General features: G+C 45.2%; 1 protein-coding gene across 1 annotated transcript in view; it reads right to left on the reverse strand.

Annotated features, from left to right (window-relative positions):
* HS3ST5 (heparan sulfate-glucosamine 3-sulfotransferase 5) overlaps window positions 1–2,678 on the reverse strand; it is a 514,857-nt gene extending 512,179 nt beyond the window's left edge. Inside the window, exon 1 of the mRNA XM_069234547.1 lies at window positions 2,440–2,678. The gene's annotated coding sequence lies outside the window, so the exon portion shown is untranslated. The remainder of the gene's footprint in view (window positions 1–2,439) is intronic.
* Between the last annotated feature and the right edge of the window lie 23,262 nt (window positions 2,679–25,940).

Here is a 25,940-nt window from a genome sequence, read left to right on the forward strand (position 1 = left end):
AACTCATACACCAGCATTTTCACTCATCTGTTTATCCATCCATCTATCCAACCACGCATCCGTCCTTCAACTAGATCCCACAAATCAATCAGTCCATCCATCCATCAACCGCATCCATGTATCCATCCATTCGTCCATCCATCCACCCATCCAGCAAGCCCGTCATCCACCCATCCATCCATCAGACTAACTCCTTCCACTCGTAGACATTAAACATCATGCCATTTTTACACAGACATCCACCCATGTGCTCATTAACTGCAAACTCGGCTGCAAGCTGTGTGGAAAGCCAGAGGCGCGACATGTTCTTTTCAGCAAGTGTAACTTTGAACGGTGCTTCACAGAGAACTCTCATATCAGACGCTCACACTAACAATAAGCGGTTCAAAATAAAGATCCTGAAAACACCAACACATTCAGTGGCTTCCATTTGTGACTGAATAACACCCATCACAAATTACACCTAATCTTAAAATGAGACAATGGTTGATAAGGATATGGTGCTGGTGTGTCGTTCAGGCTAGTCAATGTCCACCGCCGAAAGAGTATTTTGCTAACACTAAACAGTACCCCGACAGTCTAAGCTGTTATAATACTGCAAATAACAAACGCCTCATCATGACTGTGCGACTCACCGGCCAAACCTGAAGTCAAAGCACGACACAAGTCACGACGGACCTTCAGAGAGCAGAAAGACTCGCGTCTACCAGCACCGAAAAGAAGGGGAATTCAACAAAAGTCAAAACACCGAGTTTATTGCTTCAAGATGCCCTCGGACTCCGAAGATAACGAGCTGAGCAGCACAAGTGAAAAAAACGGCCCCTTTTAATTATTGATGAGAAGCATCTTCCCGCCGACAGTGGAAGAGGGCTAATCCCAGAGCCGGAGATATGCCCACCCTATTCCCGGGGGACGCTTTAACACTGGAATTAAACTTGGATACTGCTTCCCGGTAGGTACAGTCCGCTCACACTTCGGCCCACTCTGCGCCTGCTCGCTTTTGTGTGCCTCTGGGGGTGCCACTAGGGTCTTCCTCTCTCCCTCACACCTCAGTAAGAGATGCAGAGCCCTACTTGCTGCCATGGGTGATGGTGGGGGAGGGGGAGGTCCGCCCATCCCCTCACTCGCCCCTAAGTGTGTATGAGAACGCCTGCGTTTCCACCCCTGAAATATCACTTATCCGCCTGGAATGCAGAGTCCCTGCTCGCTGGTGAGTGCGACCCTCCCAGTCCCCCCAAAGCTGAGACTTGACCATCTCCATAACCCCACTGCTCGCCTTTGGTTGTCTCCGAGCGACGGATCTCTCTGTCAGGGGTCCCTGCAAGTATGGAAATAGGCACTTGGCCCCTGATTGAACTGTGAAACATAGCCACAACCAGAGTTCAGTGGGACCTTGGGTCTTCTGGGCACCAGTGCCAGTTCACCTGCTGCACCAATGGAAGCTACGCCCCAGCCCTCTGCATTCCCTCTCGCTTCAGCTGAGATGAACTAGGAACCAAGTACCGGAGCCTCCCCGGCCCCCTGCGAGCCTTGGCGTGCGCCTTCCTGCTCGACCCTTGATGTCCCAAGAGACGGGGGCAAGGAGCTATCCCTCCCATCCCTCAAACCTCAGCTCCAGCACCGAGACCTACGCCCCGGCGCCCTCTTAGTTTGTTCTGACAGGGCATCCGTTGGGACATTCGTATACATCGGGGTTCGTCTTAAAGTGACTGGGGACTATGGGGCCATTGATTAAATGGGTGCATCAAGAACATAGTGTAGTACAGCGAAGTCCGCAGCCTGCCCCATACACCCTACTACGACTCAGGGCGTCACAGCGTCCCTGGTGTAGGTGCACTTTTCGGTCAAGGGATTGAATGTGCTAAGGGTCTTAGCATAAAATGCCCGCGTGAGCCCGGCGCGGACCCTACTCGGGAAGTGCGACACTCTCACTGATCCGGGAGGTGGCTGCTGGACACTGGAATACGGCTGCTTGGCTAAAATCGATAAAACCCCAGAACCCCCTCCTTAACTCGGGTGTGGGGAGAGGAGCTTATGCCATCTGGACGCCAGCTAAATGGGCCGAGGTGCCACCAGGGATGCTGAAATGCTCGGTGGTAAATAGGGTGCCCTTGATGGACCATGAGGTGTCCGACCACTCGTTGTGTCTAGTTACCTGGCACAAGGGGCACATGTAAAGGACTGCCGAGGTGGCCGTGTTCTCCCTGCATGTCCACGACCTCCCCTCCCCAGTAGGACACTACGTGCATCTACATACTGTCAGTGGCCGCAGTGCCAGCATCTTTCTCGCTGCAGTTTGTGCCACGCGAGGGACCAGTGTCAGACCCACCCAGCAGCATACAAGTCCGCGGTACACCTCCGCCTCTGTCCTTTTCCTCCCATGCATGACCTGTGGACCAGCGGACAATCCATGTCAGGAGCGCAGCGCAGTGCACCTACCGGCAGCAGCAGCGGACATCCCCGGGCACAGAGGGCTGGCAGCGCTGCCTCGGAAGCTGGGATGATGCAGAGGACGCGGCCGGCACACCGGACCGTGGCACTGGTGTCGGCGAGGGGTGACAGTGGCGCAGAGGTGCTTTCCTTCCGTGCGCTTCAGCAGCAGCAGAGCCAAACCGGAGGGAGGGAGCCGAGGCCAGGTGCAGCGCCCCCGCCTTCCCTCGCGTCACAGCACAGGCGGCGGCTCCTGGCTCCGCGCTCACCCCCTGTGCCCCTTAGTAGACTGCTTCTGCGAGGAGGAGCCAACGCCGCCCTGGGCACAGTCCTCGCCGCGCCTGGTGGCGCCTTGAGAAAAGTGTTGCGCGCCTCAATGCGCAGCGCGCTTTCAACATGCATTTTGTGCGCAGCATCAGTGTCCGGCTCACGCACAGACACCTTATTGCGCCTCTGTGTGCTTGGAACTGCTAGCGCTCATACCTTGCCCGGCACCACCACCCGTACCCAAAGACAGTCTCTTCAGGGGTTGCACGTGGCAGGGTTCACAGAGATAAGTCCTTTTCCGGAAGGGCCCTGGGACAGGTGCCTTTTCCATACCATCGATCCCTGTGAGATTTAGGAACAGGGAAAGTGTGACTTGAAATTGAAGTGGTATTTTTGTATAGCGCCCACTACCCCCGACGAGGCGTTATATGAATTGATGCACTTTATCGCATGACTAACGAACGAGAACTAAATCAGATCTACCCTCCTTTCATTTTGGCACATAAGTCCAGTGGGGTATTGTAACGGGATGTTTATATGTTATAAACCAGAAATGTCATTCCAGTAGGCACAACAGGATTAGAACATGCTTCTGCCATTAAAAAATGTACAAGTGATCGATCACTTCTCCGGGCTATACTAAGTGTTTTTAAAGGTGCAGTAGGTGGCGGATTTAAAAACAGAGACACAGAAGAAGCACAAATGAACATTCTGCAAGAATTAGTCAATTTCCCTAGTCGGACAGTGCTGCTCCATGACATTTATTATTTATGTTCTTTTAAAGTACAAATATAGGCGTGTGCTGGGTAGGGCATTTCAGAATGCACACTTCTCGCTGGGTTACATCAGATCAAGGCTAGGGCAGATCTGCAATTCTCCCCATCAACGTCGTCAAATGTAAAGAATAAAAACATTGTTGGTGTGTAGTTTGTGTCAGGCCTTGATTGTAAGGGGTACCCGCATTCATTTCCAGGCAACCCAGCTCAGTTTTCATCATCACACTTTGACCAAGAACAAGAGGGACAAGGACAGAAAAGGAAGAAAGAAGAAACATATATGAAAACAGTGACAAAGAGAGAAAGCAGAGCTGAAAAAATAACTTGTGACATTGAGACAAGATGTGAAGGGTGTTGGAAGCAAGAGGCATGCCAAGAAATCAAAACTAAGCAGTGTTGGTATTTGATAACCCTGGCATTCAACAGCTCCATTCTTGGGTTCCCAAGATAGACCTAGGACCTCTGTGCTTTTTTTAAACAACTTAATCATTGCGAATAACCCCACTGACAGGTTGGAGCTACGTCCCAAAAGCTAGTGGAGATAATGCATCGTGTGCCTTAAAGGGACAATATACCTGGTCTGCGGCCACAGAACTGCTTGTGGCGTGTCTTTGCTAGACCAAATAGGATGCTCTGTGTACGTTTAATGCATAACTTCAGATGCATCTGGGACAAGCTTTGAATTCCGAATGCCGGTTAAACACCTCGCGCAACATCGTCACAGTGTGGGTAGTGATGTGCACGTGAGTAACACAATAAAGCCCCGAGCCGCCCCCTCGAGCCTGAGGACGCACACTTGACAATGCCGCGCGAACAAATCACACCACGTTGACATCACTGCAGCTGCACGACAGGTGATTGCCAGCTGATGGCGCAGACGGGCACTGAGGGGCTCTGAAGTCACCTCAAGTTATCGGGCGACGACGCTGGTCCGTGCCGGGCTGTGTTCCGAACACTGGCGTCGGGTACCACAGTTGATTAGGACGACGTTTTTAATGTAGTTTCATTCACAGGCAGAAACCGAATCCCAGCGAATCCTTCATCTGCCCAGCCCAGCCAGTGTGATCCTAAGCTAAGTTACTTTATGTCTTGGTGTCCCGTTTCTGTTACCAACGCTGCAACTGTCTAGGAGCAGACGAACTCTGTTATTAAGCGCCATATAACAAGAGAGCATTTACTCTGTCGGTTTTTATGTTCATTTTCCTTAGTATATCCTCTGGGGTGCATCCTCTTCTATTACCGGCGAATGGCAAGTCTGGGGAGCGACGCTACGGCAGCGGACGTCGCAGCCGGATTTCCCTTCTCCTGGTCACTTTCCTCTCCAATGAACTGACCTATTAGGGAGCTAAGTGGGTCAATATTATTTATTTATGGCCAGATTAAAATGTTTCCAGAAGGCCTGCAGAAACAGCATATTATCGCGCTTATTTTCCTGGTTCACGGAGATTTATTTCCCCTGGAAATTAAATTGGCTATAGCTGGGGGATTTCACAGCCATTTCTTTCCTCGTCATCTATTAAAGAATTAAAGAACAGCTCACACAGCTCCTTTATCTGTTTTTAATGCTTCCAACAAGTAACAAGGCAGAACTTGAAAGGCAACATGAGAGGCGAGGAGGGTGCACAGCTGCCGGTCAGCCTGGTCTCGCAATTAGTGTGATAAATCGAGGTTCAGATCCTCAAATGGACCGGAGAGAGGGGCGTTTCACAAGAGACTTCTGTGACAGAGAGAATTCGAGAGCTCCTGCGGGGGAACTGGAAAAGTGCAGTCACGGACAGGGCTGGCCTTTAGCATGGACTGCTGGGCCCAGGGCACCAATATTCTGAGGGGTGCATGGAGCTGTGTGCATTAAGGTTATGCCAACAGCAGCATCCCTTACATCTTGCTCCTGCCTTGTCCTTTTCTCTGGTTGTTCGTTTCTGTCTAATTTGCCAGTTTAAAGTGGTTTTAGTCCTTAATTATCATACCATGAGCAATATTTTTAACACCACCTCATTCCCCTTCTTTGCCCTCCCTTCACCCTTGATCCTGCTCTTTTCACTTTTTCTTAATCTGGGGCTCAATGAATCTTTTTCAGAGGGGTGAGGAGACACACTTTAAATTCTCAATACAAATTACAGTGTAATCTGTTGTCCACACATTGAATCTCAGAGACCACGATAAAGTTCCAAAGGGTTTTATTGCAGGCTCAAAGTCAAATTTATATAAATGAGTCAGAAAACCGTGGTATAAATGTACAAAATCACCAAAGGAGAATTAAAGCATTGCACAACATTGAATTTAATCAGCATGTGCAGAACCAATATTTCAATAGCGATAATGCAGAAAATAAGGAAAAGCATCTGGTGCTTTAAATCCAAGCTCATATTATCCTGTCTAACCAGTGAATCTAAATTCCTAATTAAACACTAAAGGAATTTCCAAAGTGGCAGCATTACAGAACTTCTGTAGAAGTTCCTGTAAAGAGAGGTGTGAATAGCATGAAGCCACTTAAGGAAAGAAAGTTGTGAGGTCTGCACCTCAGAGAGATCCGCTCTTATCAAGGGGCAGAGGAAATCTGAATCTAGAACTAACTAAACCGCACTTAAATCTTGACACTTCCAGAAGATGACATCAAAGCCAAAACCTTCCACTGAACAATAGTTCTGTAAATAGTTTGTCTAATTGATAGTTGCGTCTTTGAAACTGAATCAGCTCGGTCTTGGTTCACTTCAATGCTCAGGAATTTCCCATTGGAGTTAATCTGGCATCTTCAAGTCACTCTTCTCGACCTTGGTAACATATCTCCTCAGGCCTTCTTATCTTCTTTGCACAATGGTATCCTTGTTAGCCAAAGACTCATACCCTCACACCTGCAGCTTAGGAAGATATGCAATAAAACAAGCTTTCTTGTTGAAGATTAGAAGTACAAAAAAACTCTGGCCAAGCTAAAAAAACATGAATACACTGTTAGTTTAAATGATTTTCCACACATTTCTCATGGTGAATATAAAATGATTACGAAAAAAAAAAATCTAAAATACTGTAACACAAACGTACTTGCAAAATGAAAAAATGTGGTTTACCAAAAAGTAATGTTCATACATGAACTTTACTTGTATACATTCCAGTGCACCATGCTATATGGAAAGCCATTTTCACACATCTGCATAACAAAATAACTACTCCTTTATTTAATGTTTTATGAGACATAATGGCAGAGTCAAGTTATGTTCTCTCAACCCTTTCTCTGATGACATATTAAGTTATCACAAATCCACATAATTCTTGAATGAGAATCTCTAAAACCCTGTCATCTTGAACACATTTTGTCTAGACTCCTCCATACATTTCATATCTTCGTAATATTTACACTGACTGTCTTCCAGGCTCAGTCTCTGCACTCTTTCTACTTTTCTGAATTTTCATTCTCTGGAAAACCTTGCATCCAACCAACAGAACTATTACCATTATCAAAATAATCAACAATGTCTTCAAAATAAGCCCTACAACTCTGCTTCCCAGGTCCCCAAACCATCTACCTCTAGCAGAAAATCCGCCACAAATATCTTCCATGCACCTGTCACTTCCAGCTCCTTCAAATCTGTTGTTAGGCCTGAAATATTCTGAATATTCTCATGTAAATCCTTTATTTTATCTGGAATATAGGTACAACATTGTTATAGGTACAGCATCTGACAGACTTCACCTCCTTTTGCGTGTAACATGTCTAACACAAGTCTGTTTTGCAAAACCATAGAAGTGATTGCTATCATTGCAGAAATTTGAACCAATAAAGCTCCTGCTGTACTAGCAGCTAACTTATCTACTATGGTGGACATCCTTCTGATCTGCAGATCATTCAGAACCACTCCCACAGATAGAGTTAACGCACCAATTACGTCACTTACCACTTCTCCAACACCAGCACCTCATTTGGGTCTGGAACCTTTGGACCAGACAGGATCATTAAAATGTTCTACATGATAAAACTTGGGAAAGACTACACCTAAATAACATGTACCATACCACCCCTTTGGCTGCTTAAAATAAGCACGCTTTCCAAAATAAACAAACTCAGGGAATAACAGCATCCTCTCTGCCCAGACACAACTTGTAATTTCCTCGAACTTCAAAGATATGTTCACACTCACTCCTTCCAACAATCACATTGTCTGTACCAGATCTCTCGATCCAAATACACAACCTTCCCTTGTGTTTCCAACCTAATGCTAATGCGGCTACATTTCCAGCTAACTGATGTTCGATCAGCACTTTAGTCCATTTATTCTGATTTCAAAAGCTCTCATTTAACCTTGAGCTAGCTTCTAGTTCCCTCCTTTGGTCCTCAGCCAAATTTAGAAACTTCTTCTCAACTTCTGACAGCATATGTGTTAAATTGTGCCTATGTGTATAAACTGTGTCTAATGGTGTAACAGGTTTAAAAAATATTGCAATTATCTTTATCTCTAAAGGGGCTGGATGCCTGTTGAAATGATCTTGTACAGGGATTTCTGAAATAATCAAATCATAGTTTGAATAATAATATTGATAATGTCCTGTTCCATAAAACAGACTCAACAATAGACTAAATGAAATCCTACAAGTCACAGGAATATAATGATAGGTGAAACCTTCTGACACAGAAGCAGGTTCTTGTGTGCACACATGGCAATCCCTAGCATTCATTGTATTAATATACTTGTACAGCAGCTTAAACTATACATTGGCTGAATAATCTCCTCTAGACTCATCTAAGTGTAATGCTTTCTCAGCTAACATATAAGGATTATTATCTTTAGGACTAAGGACTGGTGGTCAGACTGCTGCACTCCTGGCGGTCTGACTGCCACATAGCGACCCTGGGGTTGGACCGCCAGGAGACCACCTCCACCACCAAGAACATGGTTCCCGGCGGCATGGCGATGGTTGGGCTTGTGGTCAGCCACAGCGGTGCTGAGTTCAGCACTGCCATGCTGCTCACATGCTCCCTTTCTGCCAGCCTTTCCATGGTGGTTGCACTGCCATGGAAACGCTGGTGGAAAGGATGTGCTGGGGGCCACAGAGGGGCGCCTGCACTGCCCATGACTAGGTCATGGGCAGTGCAGGGGCCCTCTCCCCAGCACCCTTGGAATGTCAGACAGTGCGCATTCCGAGGGTGCTGGAGGCCCCTTCTGTGCGTCGCATTGGCCTTGGCTCCAAATGTGGAGGTTTCGGCCATTGGAAACATGGCAATTGGGCCAGCTCTGTGGCGGTTTCCTCCCCACAGAGCTGGTGGGCGGACAGTTGGCCCGCCAACCTAGTATGAGACTGTAATAGTTTGCAGGGAAACACTTGGAGATAACGTCTTTGCTGCAGAAGATACTGAAGAAAATGCTCCTATCAGCAGCACTACTAATATCACAAAGAGAATACGCAATAAAACACCTATTATGTATCTACATCTATTTTCCTGATTTGACTCAATTACATCTTCAGAATCAGATCTACTATTAAAATACAGCAGCAGTAAATGTTCTTCAGCTGTTTCACAAATGTGAATATCAAAAAGAGCTCAAAGTTCATTTAATAATATGATATAGACTTTGTGAGACTTCCCTAGTCCTGCTCCCTGTTCTTCTAAATGGTAACCCTTTTCTTCTTCTACTGGGGCCTAGAAAATCTTCCAAAGTCTCTATCCCAATCAATGTAAATGTCTCTAATGTTCACACAAGCCAAGTTCATAAATGACAATTAAAATTCGAGATACAATTCAGTCTCAATGTTCAGTTCATGGAGGTTCAGCCAAACCTGTATATTGATCCCAATATTTCCAGAACTCTTGATTTGTGTCATTTGCAAAGTAGGTCCACTCTGGTGAAGAATGTCTACAACTGGGCACTCTTGTTCTTTTTGATCTTTTGACTGCCAAATCTTCACCTTCACTTTCACATGCATCAGAGTTCTCAGCTTCTGCAGCAATCGGTGGCAGTATTCATTCTTTAGGCAGGCTCACTTTCCCTCTTTCCTTCCTTCTGGGCCACCAGTCTCCAGCTTCCACATGCTTACTTCCAGCACTCGCTCCTTTTTCAGGGTCTAATTCTGACTCTGACTCATTCACCACAAAACAAGACTCAATAGTCTCTTCTTCAGGGTCAGTTGTGACTTGCCGAAGACCCCCTTCAGCTTTATCAAGTGCTGTTTCAGGCTGAGTTCGATACCCACCAGCTTGTCTAACATGCTCCTGTTGTCTTTCTTGCCCAATTGGTTCCTCTGGAATAGGTGCTGTCATATCAAGGGGACACTCATCTCTGCAAGTATGGGAAGCATGAATCCAGTTGGGGAGACCTCCACACTTCACAGCAGTTGTCGTGAAAAGGATCACCTGATAAGACCCACACCAATGAAGTTCCAGACACGTTTTCCTAATGTGTTTCTTCTCCAAGGCCCAATTGCTGGGACTAAGATCATGGCACTGTTCCTAGTGTGGAGGGGCTGTGGCTGCTCTGACCTGATGAGACACAGAGCGCACCACTTCAGCTGGTCCTTCGCAATAATCTAGGACCATATCATCAGTAAAATCACAAGTGTATTTGTAGAAATTCCTCTCACTCATCGCCCTCCCTAAAATGATCTCATGGGGGCAGCCCAGTGCTTCACTAAGGTACACTCCGAAGACTCATCAACACAAGAGGTAAAGCATCAGGCCATTATAATGATGTCAAAACACACACTTTTGCCAGTCTGCATTTCCCAGTGCCATTCACCTGTTCCACAAGACCTGAAGCCTCAGGTCTATAACTGCAGTGCATCTTTGTTCCATCTACAATTCTGCACACAATGATTTTGGGAGCTCATTATTGAAATTAGTTCCTCAATCTGATTCCAAAGATGTCGGAAGCCAAATCTGGAAATGAGTTCTCTTAACAACAATTTAGCTACAGTAAGCCTATCATTTCACCTAGTTGGATAAGCCTCAACCCAACGAGAAAAGATACACACCACAACCAAAACATACTTCAACCCATTGTACACGGACATTTAGATAAAATCTAGCTGCATCATCTTAAAAGGCCCTCCGGACCTTCCTATGTGACTCAATGTGACTGCAGTTCTCTTCCCAACATTGTTCTGTTGACACACAATGCACCTAATGCACCTGTGACACACTGCTTCAACCATCAATCTGAATCTAGGATTGAACCAAGTCTGTCTGAACAATCTCACCATAGCATCCCTGCCAACATGAGCTAGACCATGGAAATGTCTAACCTTAGGAGGTAACAAACTGGCAACTATGGTCATCCATCCACTAAAACCTAAATGTCATCATCCCCTTAGACACAACCTGCTCTAACTCAACTCTGTTGTTCTTCCTCAGACACTTTCTCCTGTAGCCTCTTCACTACATCCCAAATATCAGCTGCGGTCAACAAAAGGTTAAAGTCAGTCTCATCCATTCCTTCATTTGGGAATTCACCATCAAATGTGCAATTATTGTGTGCAAAGTATTTTGCAACTTCACCGGCATACCTATTGCCCAAAGTCACATGACCATCTCTAGAAAGATGTGCAGGGCACTTGACCACTGCAACTTGTTCAGGTAATTGTAATGCATCGAGAAGTTTTCACACTAGTTCGCCATTCTGCATTGGAGATATAGAGGGTGCAATAAACCCCGTCTGGGAGCACAGTTGTTCAAAGCCTTGAACAGCACCAAAGCCATATTGACTATCTGTAAAGATTGTCACTTTCAATTGATCAGAGACATAGCATGCTCTAATAAGAGAAATCTATTTGGCCACTTGGGCAGAGAATAATCCTTGAAGTCAGGAACCTTCAACAACTCCAGAAAGAGTACAAACAGCATGAACTGTCTCTCAAACTTCCTCTATTGTCTCTTAAACATAAACCATCAACATAGAAGACAAAATCAGTTCCAGGTAGTGGTCCATCTCATATGTCTGGTCTTGGCTTGGTGCAAAGTTCAGTAACATCAAGAAAATTGTGGTCCCCTACACAATCATCATTGCTTCCTTGACCTAATACTGGCAAAAGAGTAGCAGCAGGATTCAGAATCCCACAACATTTGATAGTCACATTCTCTGTGGCCAAAATAATCTGCTGGTATTTAGTAATCCAACTACTTGTAAGATGCTGGGTTCAACAGCTCAACACAACAGGGAACATGCACAGTTAATGGGTGACTCACAACAATATTTTAACTCCTCTCTATACTAGTGCTGACCCCAGCTCCCTCTTTAAGCCAGCCACGTAGTGCAGAAGGAACAGGATCGCGCATGGAGGAAAAATAAGCCATGGGTCTCTTAGTACTTCCATGTGTTTTAGTTAGCACTGAGAGAGCACAGCCCTTCCTCTCACAACAGAAAAGTGCAAACGATTTGTTATAATTGGGCATCTCTAGAGCTGGGGCACAACAGAGACATGCTTTTAGCTCCAGAAACACAATAAGGCAATCGTTATCCCACAGTAGTGGATCATAGACATCCTTGTGTGTCAGCCTCTGTAAAGGCTTGGCCACCTTGGAAAAAGTTGGGTTTCCACTGTCTGCAGTAGCCCAACATTCCCGACACATCCTGACTTCTCTCTGTGTACTTGGCAGACTCATTTTCAGTATTGCTGAAGTCCTCTCTTGTGACACTTTTCTCTTTTCTCAATGTGATGTCCAAAATACTGGACCTCTTTTTGACAATATTGTAGCTTACTTGGGGATATTTTATGTCCATTCTCAGCCAGGTGGTTCAGTAACGCAATGGTGTCCTATCGAGGGGTATTCAATGGCACTATTAGGTTGTCGATGTACTAGATCAGGACTGAATTGCAAAGCACGACCAAAGATTCCACATTTCATTTAAGATCTCATTAAAAATAGATGGAGACTCAGTATACACCTGTGGGACTTGGCACCATGCCAAAACCCTATTTCCGAGCCGAAAGGTAAAGAGGAACTTACTGTCCTCATGTAATGGTATAGAAATGAAGGCTTGACACAAATCAATTTTGCCCAGACGTGGGTCCCGTGCTTCCCATGTCACTGGATTCAAGCTAGCCTGGCTGATGAGGGCTGAAACCCCAAAACCGGTCCCAAGATGCTTGTTTCCAGTCCAGGGAAGACCTGGCCTGGCAGTTCAGGCTGGACTGTTCCCATGGGGAACAGGGTCAAGACTGATTTGCATATGGCTGGGTCCAAACTGGAATGGCATGGGCAGCAAAAAAACGATGGATTTAGGCCCAGGTCTCTGTACTGGGGGTGAATGTTTGACATTGTTCAGCATTCCGCCGTTCTCCTGTTCTTTTTGCATTTGTCGCCCTAAGTGGGAAGGGTATGCCCAGACGTGGTCCCGTGCTTCCCATGCCACTGGATTCAAGCTAGCCTGGCTGATGAGGGGTGAAACCACAAAACCGGTCCCAGGATGCTTGTTTCTCATCCAGGGAAGACCTGGCCTGGCAGTTCAGGCTGGACTGTTCCCATGGGGAACAGGATCAAGACTGATTTGCATATGGCTGAGTCCAAACTGGAATGGCATGGGCAGCAAAAAGCAATGCATTTAGACCCAGATCTCTCTACTGGGGGCAAATGTTTGACATTGTTCAGCATTCCGTCCATCTTGTGTTCTTTATTGCATTTGTCACCCTAAGTGGGAAGGGTATGCCCAGACGTGGGTCCTGTGCTTCCCATACCTCTGGATTCAAGCTAGCCTGGCTGATGAGGGGTGAAACCGGTCCCAGGATGCTTATTTCCAGTCCAGGGAAGACCTGGCCTGGCAGTTCAGGCTGGACTGTAGGGTCAAGAATGATTTGCATATGGCTGGGTCCAAACTGGAATGGCATGGGCAGCAAAAAAACAATGGATTTAGGTCCAGATCTCTGTACTGGGGGTGAATGTTTGACATTGTTCAGCATTCCGTCTATCTCTTGTTCTTTTTGCATTTGTCATCCTAAGTGGGAAGGGGAATGCCCAGACATGGGTACCGCTAGCCTGGCTGATGAGGGGTGAAACCCTGAAACCGGTCCCAGGATGCTTGTTTTCAGTCCAGGGAAGACCTGGCCTGGCAGTTCAGGCTGGACTTTTCCCATGGGGTACAGGGTCAAGACTGATTTACATATGGCTGGGTCCAAACTGGAATGGCATGGGCAGCAAAAAAGCGATGGATTTAGGCCCAGATCTCTGTACTGGGGCGAATGTTTGACATTGTTCAGCATTTTGTCCATCTCTTGTTCTTTTTGCATTTGACTCAAATCAATGACAGTGAACCACTCAGCCTCACATGGAATCTGAAACACCCTAAGTGGGAAGGGTATGCCCAGACGTGGGTCCCGTGCTTCCCATACTACTGGATTCAAGCTCGCCTGGCTGATGAGGGGTGAAACCCCGAAACTGGTCCCAGAATGCTTATTTCCAGTCCAGGGAAGACCTGGCCTGGCAGTTCAGGCTGGACTGTAGGGTCAAGACTGATTTGCATATGGCTGGGTCCAAACTGGAATGGCATGGGCAGCAAAAAAACGATGGATTTAGGTCCAGATCTCTGTACTGGGGGTGAATGTTTGACATTGTTCAGCATTCCGTCCATCTCTTGTTCTTTTTGCATTTGTCGCCCTAAGTGGGAAGTGTATGCCCAGACATGGGTACCGTGCTTCCCATGCCACTGGATTCAAGCTAGCCTGGCTGATGAGGGGTGAAACTCTGAAACCGGTCCCAGGATGCTTGTTTTCAGTCCAGGGAAGACCTGGCCTGGCAGTTCAGGCTGGACTTTTCACATGGGGTCAAGACTGATTTATATATAGCTGGGTCCAAACTGGAATGGCATGGGCAGCAAAAAAACGATGGATTTACGCCCAGATCTCTGTACTGGGGGCGAATGTTTGACATTGTTCAGCATTTTGTCCATCTCTTGTTCTTTTTGCATTTGACACAAATCAATGACAGTGAACCACTCAGCCTCACATGGAATCTGAAACAATATTGCAGCTGGATTTAGTACCACGGGGCAGCAAGGAACCACAATGTTATTTATTTTAATAAGGTCCTGTAGTATTCTGTATTCACCAATCGGTTTCTAATGACCCATAATGGGAGTGTTACAAGGGATCCCCATTATTTCCTTCAGAATTCCCTGCTGTATCATGAACTTGGTTACTCCGGTTATTCCAGCAATCATTTAAGGGGTCAAATTGTATTGAGGTGTTCTTAGGAATTCAGCATTTGGGCTTGACAGTAACTCAGATAGGTTCTACGCCTTTTATCAGTCCAATGTCTTTTCCTGAAAAGTTGCACATTTCGGGGCATATTTATACTCCGTTTGCGCCGAATTTGCGTCGTTTTTTTCGACGCAAATTCGACGCAAAACGAACTCCATATTTATACTTTGGCGTTAGACGCGTCTAGCGCCAAAGTGCATGGAATTAGCGTCATTTTTTTGCGTGAACACCTTCCTTGCGTTAATGATATGCAAGGTAGGCGTTCCCGTCTTAAAAAATGACTCCGATGCTATTGCGTCGGATTTATACTCCCGGGCAAAAATGACGCCCGGGAGTGGGCGGGACTAAAAAACCCGCGTTTGCGCCGGATTTTAGCGCCTGGGTCAGGGCAGGCGTTAAGGGACCTGTGGGCTCAGAATGAGCCCAGAGGTGCCCTCCCAAGCCCCCAGGGACACCCCCTGCCACCCTTGCCCACCCCAGGAGGACACCCAAGGATGGAGGGACCCATCCCAGGGAAGAAAAGGTAAGTTGTGGTAAGTATTTTTTTTTATTTTTTTTTTGGCATAGGGGGGCCTGATTTGTGCCCCCCTACATGCCACTATGCCCAATGACCATGCCCAGGGGACAGAAGTCCCCTGGGCATGGCCATTGGGCAAGGGGGCATGACTCCTGTCTTTGCTAAGACAGGAGTCATTTCAATGGGGGATGGGCATCGTAAAAAAATGGCGCAAATCGGGTTAAGACTATTTTTTTGCCTCAGCCTGACTTGCCCCATTTTTGGACGCCCAAACGCCATTTTTCCCTACGCCGGCGCTGCCTGATGTACGTGTTTTTTTTTCACGCACACCAGGCAGCGCCGGTCGGCTAACGCCATTCAATAAATACGGCGCCCGCATGGTGCTTCAGAATGGCGTTAGCCGGCGCTAATTTTTTTGGCGCTAAACTGCGTTAGCGCAGTTTTGCGTCATAAAGTATAAATATGGCCCTTCATGTTTAACAGTCTCTCTCAAATCTGAAGGCAAATCATCAATGGTTAAAAAAGTCAATAAAGCACAATGTGAGGCATTTCTTGATACCTTAAAGAAGACATCTTCATTTTGGGTTTGGATATCAATCACTGCTGGAGTACAGAATTTAACACAACTCAATTTTGATAGCAAAACTTGTGTTTATCTTCAAAAGATCCTACTTTCACTGTGACCGGGCCAGTTTCTTGAGCTGTATTTTGCCTATTCTCTACACCAACAAGGTGGACTGTTTTTCCCGAGAGGGGTAGCTTTGGGAGTCCTTCTGTTCTCAGTGTAGAATGGGTAGCACCAGTGTCGACCAAAAATGACACAGGATAGCCATCCTCCTCGCTGTCTATGAATGGTCCACTCTGGTCTAAGGATGCACCAAGTATGCAGTCTTTCTCCCTTCTCAGGCACCGTCAGGCTGACTGATCGGAGCCATTTCTCTCATGTGAATCAAACAGAGGAAACTGTTAGAATGGATTACTATCCTGTGTCATATTTGCATTCATCCTCCAACTCTAACATATTCTGACTTAACCCAACAGAATTCTGCTGTGGCACTAGAGGTTGGGGAGCTTGCTTCACTGGAGCTTGAGACACACTGAAAATTTGACTTCAGGTTCTTTGTACACCCTGCATCTGATTAGGATTATTATTTTGGGAGGGTGCACATCCTGTATTCTTGATGATTAGCTGGATTTAAACAACATTCCCGCTTCCAATGTCCCAGCTTTTTACAGATGTGACAAGGAGGTAAACAGTTCAGACTACATGCAGCAATTCCTGTACCAGGATCTATAGGAGTTCCTATAGAACTCCTCAACATTTACCTTGCATTGGATTTTGTGGTTGTTGATATACACCTTGCATTGTACCTACTTTGTCTACAGCTGGGGGCATATGGCTAGATCTCTCAGTTATATATAAAACACAAAGAGAGAGTTATGGGAGTGATGCTATCCCACACAAGCTCCCAAAAGAAATCTGTATATCCATTAACCACTAAAGGTGTGGGATAGTTGAGGTTGAGGGTGGAATTAGACCAGTGTTCCCTCAATTGCCAGTACCCGTTAGGTAGGGATTCGTGATAGAAAGAAAGAGATGTGTGAAGAGTGTCTCTAGAACGGGTGGCTGTTAAATAAGGGGGGGAGTTCCTTTACGGACTAGGTGGTCTCACACACATAATAGTGTCTTGCTTCTTCATTTGACCACCTAGCCCCACCCAAGTAAGATGATATTACTTGGGCGGACTCAACCTCTTTGTTAAAAGAACAAGAGGGAGTGCTGAAATTAATTTTACTGGATAAATATCAGGGATCCAGATAGGGTGAGAATAAAATTACCATACATGTCACCTATTTCAATTAATTAAACTTTAATGGAGGTGCATGTTGGCAAGGTTAAAAACAGGGGAGAAAGAGGCTCACTAGAGATTAATGTCTTTTAGAGTCTAAAAAAATATATATATGTATGACCAACATGTTTCTGCCCTCTCAATGTGCTGGAAGGTCAGGGGCATTCGTCAGGGTCTAGGATCCCGGAGCACTACTACTAAGGGGTGTGCTCGCTAAGTGAAGTAAAAGGGGTCTAAAGCCCTACCTGAACAGGTGGTTCATATTAGGGTAGGTCCCGGAAATAGGGGCGAATGGCCTCTGGTCTGGGTAATGCCAGGGGAGGGGTTTTCCCTTGTAGTCACACTCACTCCAAAGGGAATACCCGGTGAGAGTACCTGCATGCCAGTGCCCGACCGCTCTGATGAGCCTCTTTCTCCCCCGTTTTTAACCTTACCAACATGTACCTCCATTAAAGTTTAATTAATTGAAATAGGTGACATGTATGGTAATTTTATTCTCACCCTATCTGGATCCCTGATATTTATCCAGTAAGATTAATTTCAGCACTCCCTCTTGTTCTTTTAACAAAGAGGTTGAGTCCGCCCAAGTAGTATCATCTTACTTGGGTGGGGCTAGGTGGTCAAATGATGAAGCAAGACACTATTATGTGTGTGAGACCACCTAGTCCGTAAAGGAACTCCCCCCCTTATTTAACACAGCCACCCGTACTAGAGACACTCTTCACACATCTCGAACCCCTACCTAACCGGTACTGGTAATTGAGGGAACACTGGTCTAATTCCACCCTCAACCTCAACTATCCCACACCTTTAGTGGTTAATAGATCTCTCAGTTGCCTTCATTTGGCCAAGCTTCAGCCTTTCCTTAATTTTCTTCTGTTTCATCTCAATCTGACAGTATTTGGTGTACCACAACATTTCAGCAATTGACTTATTCTGACAACAAATCAAATCTTTCTGTATCATGCTCATTTCTGTGCTCAATCCTGTCTCAAACCTCAACACAAAATGTCTCATATCCTTAGTCTCTAACATCTCCATACCACTATACTATTTGAATGCCTGTAACAATCTCTCATAGTAAGTATGAATTGACTCCTTTGGCTCTTGAGTCATTCTTTCACTATTAACCCAATCAACATCTTGAGGAGGCATCTTCCATTTGAGGAATTTCATAACCTGCTGATACTTTTTCATGAGGATTGAGGAAGATCACTTAGTTATTGGATTCCTGTTTGTTTCAGCCTCAGGCCACTGGACAGCTATCTTCCAGCTATCTTCCAGTGTGCCTGCAAATCACTCAGAACAACGATGTTGAATGACATTTTCAAACATATCCACAACACTTGTGAAATGTTCACAAACCTTTCAGCCCATCTGTACCACTCTACTGGCATCTCTCGTAATTTCTGGAAATCATTGGTAATTTCTGGAAATCATTGGTAAATGTTGCAAGATCACTTCTACTGCACAGCACATCATTTCCACCACGCACTTCTCTCAAATTTAAGGTTGTAACACCCCACTCTGCTCCACCTGGAGGCGGTTCACCTGAATGTTTCTTTCCACCCATTTGGTCTCCCACTTATCTAATTCATTCCATTTCCTAATAATATGAATTAGTTAATCTGGGTTTTCAGTCCTGGAGTTATCATTTCCACAATGTCTTTTTCACCGAAACTCATTTGATAACTCCTCTGCAAAGTCTTAGTTTTATTTAGGTCTACTTCTTATTTCTGAGCCAATGCTGCCAATATGTTATGAACTTGGCTTGCTTGCTTAGTGATGTCCCTACACATAAATGTGAGCTCACTTTCTTGATAAGTATCTAATGTTCCTTTCCAAGATTTCCAATAATCATTGAATCCAATTGTAGTGTCAGCTTTTCCACATCCATAGTTCTTTCCTTCGGTGTTGATCTAATTGTTCCCTGACTCACCTCTGTACTTGTACTCTCTCTATATGGAGTACCTTTATTAAAAAATTGCACTCAGTCATCTATCTCCTTTGTGCTAATGGATCGAATAACCACAGGAATCTTAGGTATGGGATAATTTCCTTGGGCACCACCTCCTGAGTTTAAAGACTGTTCCATACAGGAGTAGTATGGGTGGTACCTTCCTCTAAGTACCTATCATAGTGCATACTGACTTATTCAAAGTCATATCTGCACTTGCTTCACATGGAGTGCTAGTATGTGTTTGAATTAAAGTGACAAACTTCCTGGCATCTAGACTATTTGGAACTCCGCTCTCTTCTCCAACATTAGGTACAGACAGATTATAAGTATTTTTGCCGGAACCTTCTGATTTACACATAAGAACTATTGGGCCAATAGTTTCAGAGAACTTAAAAGTATCAACAGCACTCACGGGAGGATCGATTGGGACGCAGTCTCTAAAACCTCCACTTCTATATTCATTGGGAACATTCACTGAAACAGCGCCTACGGGACTAGGATTCATCTTGGCTGGGGCAGTAGGAAAGGTAATCGTGGCATTGTCACCAGTACCATTATTCCCACTTTCACTCTTGGCTTCATTATATGGGAGTGGACTTTCAGATAGTAACACATCCATAAGGCTATCTCCAGAGTCGTCATTGCTATCTATATTCATGTCTTCAGGCTCTTTTTGTTTCATCGCCTTCTGTTTCCTAATCATTTTTCTTCCCCTCCTCTCCCTCGACCACATCAGTGGTCAAAGTTTGGTACAACCTAACTCCTTCTATCAAGTCTGTTCTCCACCTTTTCTGCTAAGCATTCCATCTAGCATCTTCATAAGTATGTGTTAGAAATATGGTCCCTAGTTGGCAGTGGTTTGTACCCTGTCCAAGTAGGGACCCTCAGTATAGCCAGAGTAAGGGAGTCACACAGGTAAGGTATCCCCGGCTCACACCCTTTGTAGCTTGGCTCAAGCAGTTATGCTTACAGCAGAGGCAATGTGTAAAGTATTTGTGTACACACACACACACACACACAGTAACGCAGTGAAAACACCACAAAAGTATAGCCAATAGTTATCTGAGTAGAACAAGAGCAAAACGGCAAACATCCAACATACACAAGCAAAGATACACATTTTTAAAGATTAAGGGCCTGATTACGACCTTGGCGGATGGGATACTCTGTCACAAACGTGATGGATATCCCGTCTACCATATTACAAGTTCCATTATATCCTATGGAACTTATAAAACGGCTGACAGGATATATGACACATTTGTGACGGAGTATCCTAACCACCAAGTCATAATCAGGCCCTAAAGGGAGTATACCACTTAGAATCACAATAGCTCCAACGGGGCTATCATGACGTCTTGACAGAGTAATTTCCAACAGTCTAAAGCCACTTGCAAGGGAGTGTGGGCCTATCATGGAGTCATACGAACCCCAGGTACAGTACCTTGGAAGATGATGAGGAAGCAAAGACGTTGCACGAGGAGGTGAGGCTTCGGTCCCTTATGGTTGCAGGGGAGGTGATATGGCTTTGGCGGCGAGGCGTTGGTTCCTTACGACAATACGGGGTTGATGAATCCAGCTGGCCAAGATGCAAGGCATTGACTTCACAGTGTTGTGATCACACAACAGCGCCACAGGTTCTGGCTGGATTTGGAGCAGGGTGCCATGGATGTTGATGACACAGTGCTCTGACTCACGCAGTGACAGGAAATCGGAGGTGCAGCGGTGGCATCGGGCCTGTGACGTTGGAATTCAAGCCGCGATGTGTCGATCTCACAGAGATGAAGCAGGTGCTGCGCCGGAGTCAGGGCAGTGAATCACGGAATTCAGTGGCGCAGTGCTCAAAACCCACATAGCAGTGGGTCTTCTGATGCCCTGCAAGAGAAAGCTGGGGCCTGTGTTGAAAACCATGGTCATTGCATCAAGGGGGGGCCCATGCTCCGGTCCAGGCAGCAGCGATGTGTCAAACCTTATAGCAATGCATAGGTACAAAATGACACAGAAAGTGAATGCATGGATTTTCTCTTTGTAGCACCAAAAAACCTCCTTCAGGGAACCAGACTGGATTTGGCACCACTGGGCAGGACAGGGCTCTCAGCAGAGGAGCCCAGGTGCTGACAGGTGAAGTCATTGATGTCCCCGAAACTTCTCAACAGGAGGCAAGCCCAACTCAAGCCCTTGGAGAACCTTGGAAAGCAGGATATAGAAGGCACAGTCCAGTCCTTTCACTCTTAGGACAGAAGCAGCAAGCAGCAGGCCAGCACAACAAAGCAACAGCAAGAGTGGTAGTCCCTCCTACAGCATCCAGCTCTTCTTCCTGGCAGAATATCCTCAGTCCATAAGTGTTCTAACTATGTGGGGTCAGAGGTTCAGTATTTCTACCCATTTCAGTCTTTGAAGGAGGCAAACTTGAAAGAGAAGTCTTTGTAGTGCACAAGACCTTGCCTTTCCTGCCCTGACGCAAGACACATCCCAGGGAGTGGGAGACTGCTTTCTGTAAGGACAGGCACAGCCCTATTCAGGTGCAAGTGTCAGCTCCTCCATCACTCAAGTTCAGTAAGACCCCTCAGGTTATGCAGGGCACACCTCAGCTCCCTTTGTGTGACTGTCTAGAGTGGATTCTCAAACAGCCCAACTGTCATCCTGACCTAGACGTGTATTCCGCAGCCAGGCATAGGCACAGAATAGTTAAGCAAGGGAATGACCACTTTCTAAAAGTGGTATTTTAAACTTACAATGTAAAAAAAATTCACCAAAATATGTATTTTTAAAATGTGATTTCAGAGACCTCAAACTCCTATCTCTATCTGCTCCCAATGGGAAATTACACTTGAAAGATATTTCGAGGCAATCTGCATTTTAACCTATGGGGGAGACATAGGCCTTGCAATAGTGAAAAACAATTTTAGCAGTATTTCATAATCAGGACATGTAAAACACACCAGTACATGTCTCACCTTTTAAATGCACTGTACCCTGCCCAGGGGACTGCCTTGGTCCTACCTTAGGGGTGACGTACATGTAGTAAAAGGGAAGGTTTGGGCCTGGCAAGTGGGTGCACTTGCCAAGTTGAAATAGCAGCTTACAGCTACACACACAGACACTGCAGTGGCAGGTTTGAGACACGTTTACAGGGCTACTCATGTGGCTGGCACAATCAGTGCTGTGGGACAACTATTAGCATTTGATTTACAGGCCCTGGTCACACATACTGCACTTTACTAGGGACTTACTAGTAAATCAAATATGCCAAACCCATCATCAATAAAGTTTTAGCCAGAGAGCATATGCACTTTAGCACTGGTTAGCAGTGGTAAGGTGCCCAGAGTCCTAAAGCCAACAAAAACTATTCAGAAACAAAAATAGGAGAAGAAGGGAAAAATGCCAGGGGACAATCCTGCAGAAAGGGCCACGTCCAACAGTATACATAGCTTCCTTTGCCCTTCCCTGATTTTTCTCCTTTTCTCTGGTATGAGTGGTACATTCCAGAACATTAAGTGTTTCATACTCAGATCTAGAAGGTAGCTACATTTTGTACAGCACCCTCCTCAAGTTTTCAATAATCTGCAAATTAAATATGCCATATTGGGGGAATCTCAATGAACCTTACGAACCTGTGATCTTGTGCCATTGACTAAACCAAGCATGTGTGAAGCCCTACATTAATCACCATATAATCACCTGGGGTCTTTGGGACGTGCCACTTCACCCTCTCTACTGGGGATATGAACATCACCTCTAAACATGTCTCACATCATTTTAAAGCATTTCATTTGTCAACAGTTATCTCAACACTTCTGTACAGTTCAAAACAATGCTGTAGCCACAATCCCTTTCTCCGAAGCAAATACCAATCACAACGAGGTCCCTTATGACATCCCCAATGAATAGCAGCGCAGCACCCCACTAACCGACCTTTACCACTGCGGCACATTAGGACGGTGACCTCGCACCTTGTAGCAGTTCCCCTCCTTTACAACCTGCACGCACGCTTGTTCCATATAAGATACAATACAATAACCTTTGTCTGCTGCACTAAAGAATTAATAGTTTCAAACACACAACAGAATCTCCAAGTACTTCAAATGAAACCTCAACCTGTGGGGTATCATCTAGGTCAGTACTGCTTCACTCTGTACATTAGGATCCACTACACCAATCGCCTCACATTCATACAAAGTAAGTCCCTATCTTAACTGTGCCGCTAACAACGTCTCACAATGAACTCAACCTTTTAGCAGACAGTTTAATAGTCTTACCCGATAACTTCTTCAACTTCATTTTAAATCACCACGCACACAACATACAAAAGCATTTCCACAAGACACAACCTAAATTCACACAATCAGCACAAACTAGATACAAACTGCTGTAATCCACCACCCTATTAACACTCACTCTTCCAATGTCAGTATTACTCTCTTCCAAGACTCTCCAATGTTGCCGATCCTCCAGCTCTGGATAATAGCATCTAAAGTTGGGCACTAGGGACTAACTACTCTAGAATATGGTTCCAGTTTGCCGCACTTCAGAAAGAGAACCATCCGTATCTGCTTCCATCTGATCTGGCTCTTTTCACTTTTTCTAAATCTGGGCTCGATTAATCTTTTTTTCCAGTTCTGAGGGGTGAGAATACACACATTAAAATTCTCAATACAAATTACAATGTAACCTGTTGGACACACATTGAATCTCAGAGACCAAGATAAAGTTCAAAAGGGTTTTATTGCAGACTCAAAGTCACACTTACATAAATGAGTCTCAAAACCATGGTATAAAAGTACAAAATCACCTAAGGAGAATTAAAGCATCACAGAAAATTAAATTAAATCAGCATGTGCAGAAGAAATATTTCAATAGTGACAATGCAGAAAATAATGAAAAGAATCTGGTGCTTTAAATCCAAGCTCACATTAACCTGCCTAACCACTGAATCTAAATTCCTAACTATTCTAAACACCTAAGGAGTTTCAGGAAAAATGTCAGTGCTACAGTTCTTCTGTAGAGGGTCCTGTTGAGAGAGTTGTGAGTAGCAAGAAGCCACTTAACGAAAAAAAGGTGTGACGTCAGTATCTCAAAGAGGTCTGCTCTGATCAAGGGGCAGGGGGAATCTAAATCTACAGCTAACTAAACCACACTTAAATTTTGACTCTTCCAGAAGCTACCATCATGGTCAAAACCTTCCACTGAACAACAGTTTTGTAAATCATTCGTCTAATTGACAGTTGAGCCTTTGAAAGCTTTTGAAAGGAAATCAATTCAGCCTTGTTTCACTCCCATGCTCAGGAATTTCAGATGGGAATTAGGCTGGCATCTTCAAGCTGCTCCTCTTAACCTTGATAACACGTTTTCTCAGGCCTTCTTATCTTCTGTGCACAATGGTATCCTTATTAGCCAAAACTCGTACCATCGCACCTGCAGCTTAGGAAGATATGCAATAAAATAAGCTTTCCTATGAAGATTAGAAATACAAAAACAATCTGGCTTTGTCTCTGGCCAAGCTAAAATAACATGAATACACTTTAAGTTTAAATAATTTTCTGCATGTCTCTCATGGTGAATATAAACTGATTATGAAAATAACATTTCTAAAATACTACAATAAAAACATACTTGCAAAACAATGAATAAATGTGGTTTTCACGAAAAGTTATATTAATACTTGCACTTTACTTGTATACATTTCAGTGCACCATGTTATATGGAAAGGATTTTCACACGTCTGCATAGGAAAATAACAGCTTCTTTCAGTGAGACATAATGGCACAATCAAGTTATGCTCTCATCTTCTGACCCCTGCTGACACACATCAACAGAACCATCAGCTGAGTGAGGCAGCTAAGCTATGAGTAATTTAGGTGAGCTGGGGGAGGTCCAGTGATGTTTATGTCCAGGAGCCGGTAGTTGCACATCCAGGTACAGACTGGTGAATACAAAAGGGAACCCTGCTGCCTCATTTAATTCTCTACCATCAGCAAGGGTGTCAAATTTCCCTCCGTCCATGCCCAGGCCACTTTCTTAGCAAAGGCCAACTCTGGTCAAAACATGAACACATGGCTGTTTCTATTTTTACAGGTTTATGTAGGGTGAACATGGCTAACTGTACTGGGATAATATACATGAGTACCAGTCACACTACACAAGATCAAAATAATTTTTACCAAGGGAGATTTAATGATTTTCCTGGCATCACAGGATGTTCATCGGAGGTTGGGACCTGAACTGAGTTCCCCAGTTTGAAAGTCAGCAGCTGTGGTCCTAACACCACACCCTGTTTATTTTGTATTTTTGGGCAAGGTGACCTCAAAATGAGGCCTTCACCCACCCCACCACCAAGGCCTGAAGATATTGGAGCTAAAGTGTTAACCCCTGGCCCTCTGTGAAGCCTAAGCTGCTTATCTTACTCAGCCGCTTCCTAGCCCACCATAGCCTCAGGACACTAGCCTGGCAGGGAGTTAAGAAAAGCACACAGCAGCTGCTGCTCCACAGGGGCTGAGGTGAAGCTGGACCAACAGTCACAAAATCACAAGGCCACTCAGCAAGGCCTCTTCATACTCCCACCCTCTGCCGCCCACCTTGACCTGAATGTGTTGGCCCAGTGGGGGAAGGTCAGGGAAAAGGCCTTGCTTCTGGGTCAGATAGCAAAAGGGAGGACACAGTGAGAATGGATCACAGCCTGGACCAGGTGAAATATAAATGGCTCAACAGCTACATCAACTTATAACCCCCAGTGAGGTCTATTCTCAGACTCACTTCCACCACTGCCCACTATAACTTCAGTGCAGTAGCCTGGCAGCAGAGGAATGAAGCAGAGGCCAACAGGTAATCCTTTAGCACTGGCCTATCACCCAATACCCAATTAGATCAATTCCCAAACTGATGCTGGTTTATGCCATTCAGCAAAAATTTTGAATTGCATCGCTGAAGGTGCCTTTACTGTCCTTTAGCGGCAGCTAAAAGGG

This window comes from Pleurodeles waltl, chromosome 5, assembly GCF_031143425.1.
Source record: "Pleurodeles waltl isolate 20211129_DDA chromosome 5, aPleWal1.hap1.20221129, whole genome shotgun sequence".
In the NCBI taxonomy this organism is placed as follows: domain Eukaryota; kingdom Metazoa; phylum Chordata; class Amphibia; order Caudata; family Salamandridae; genus Pleurodeles; species Pleurodeles waltl.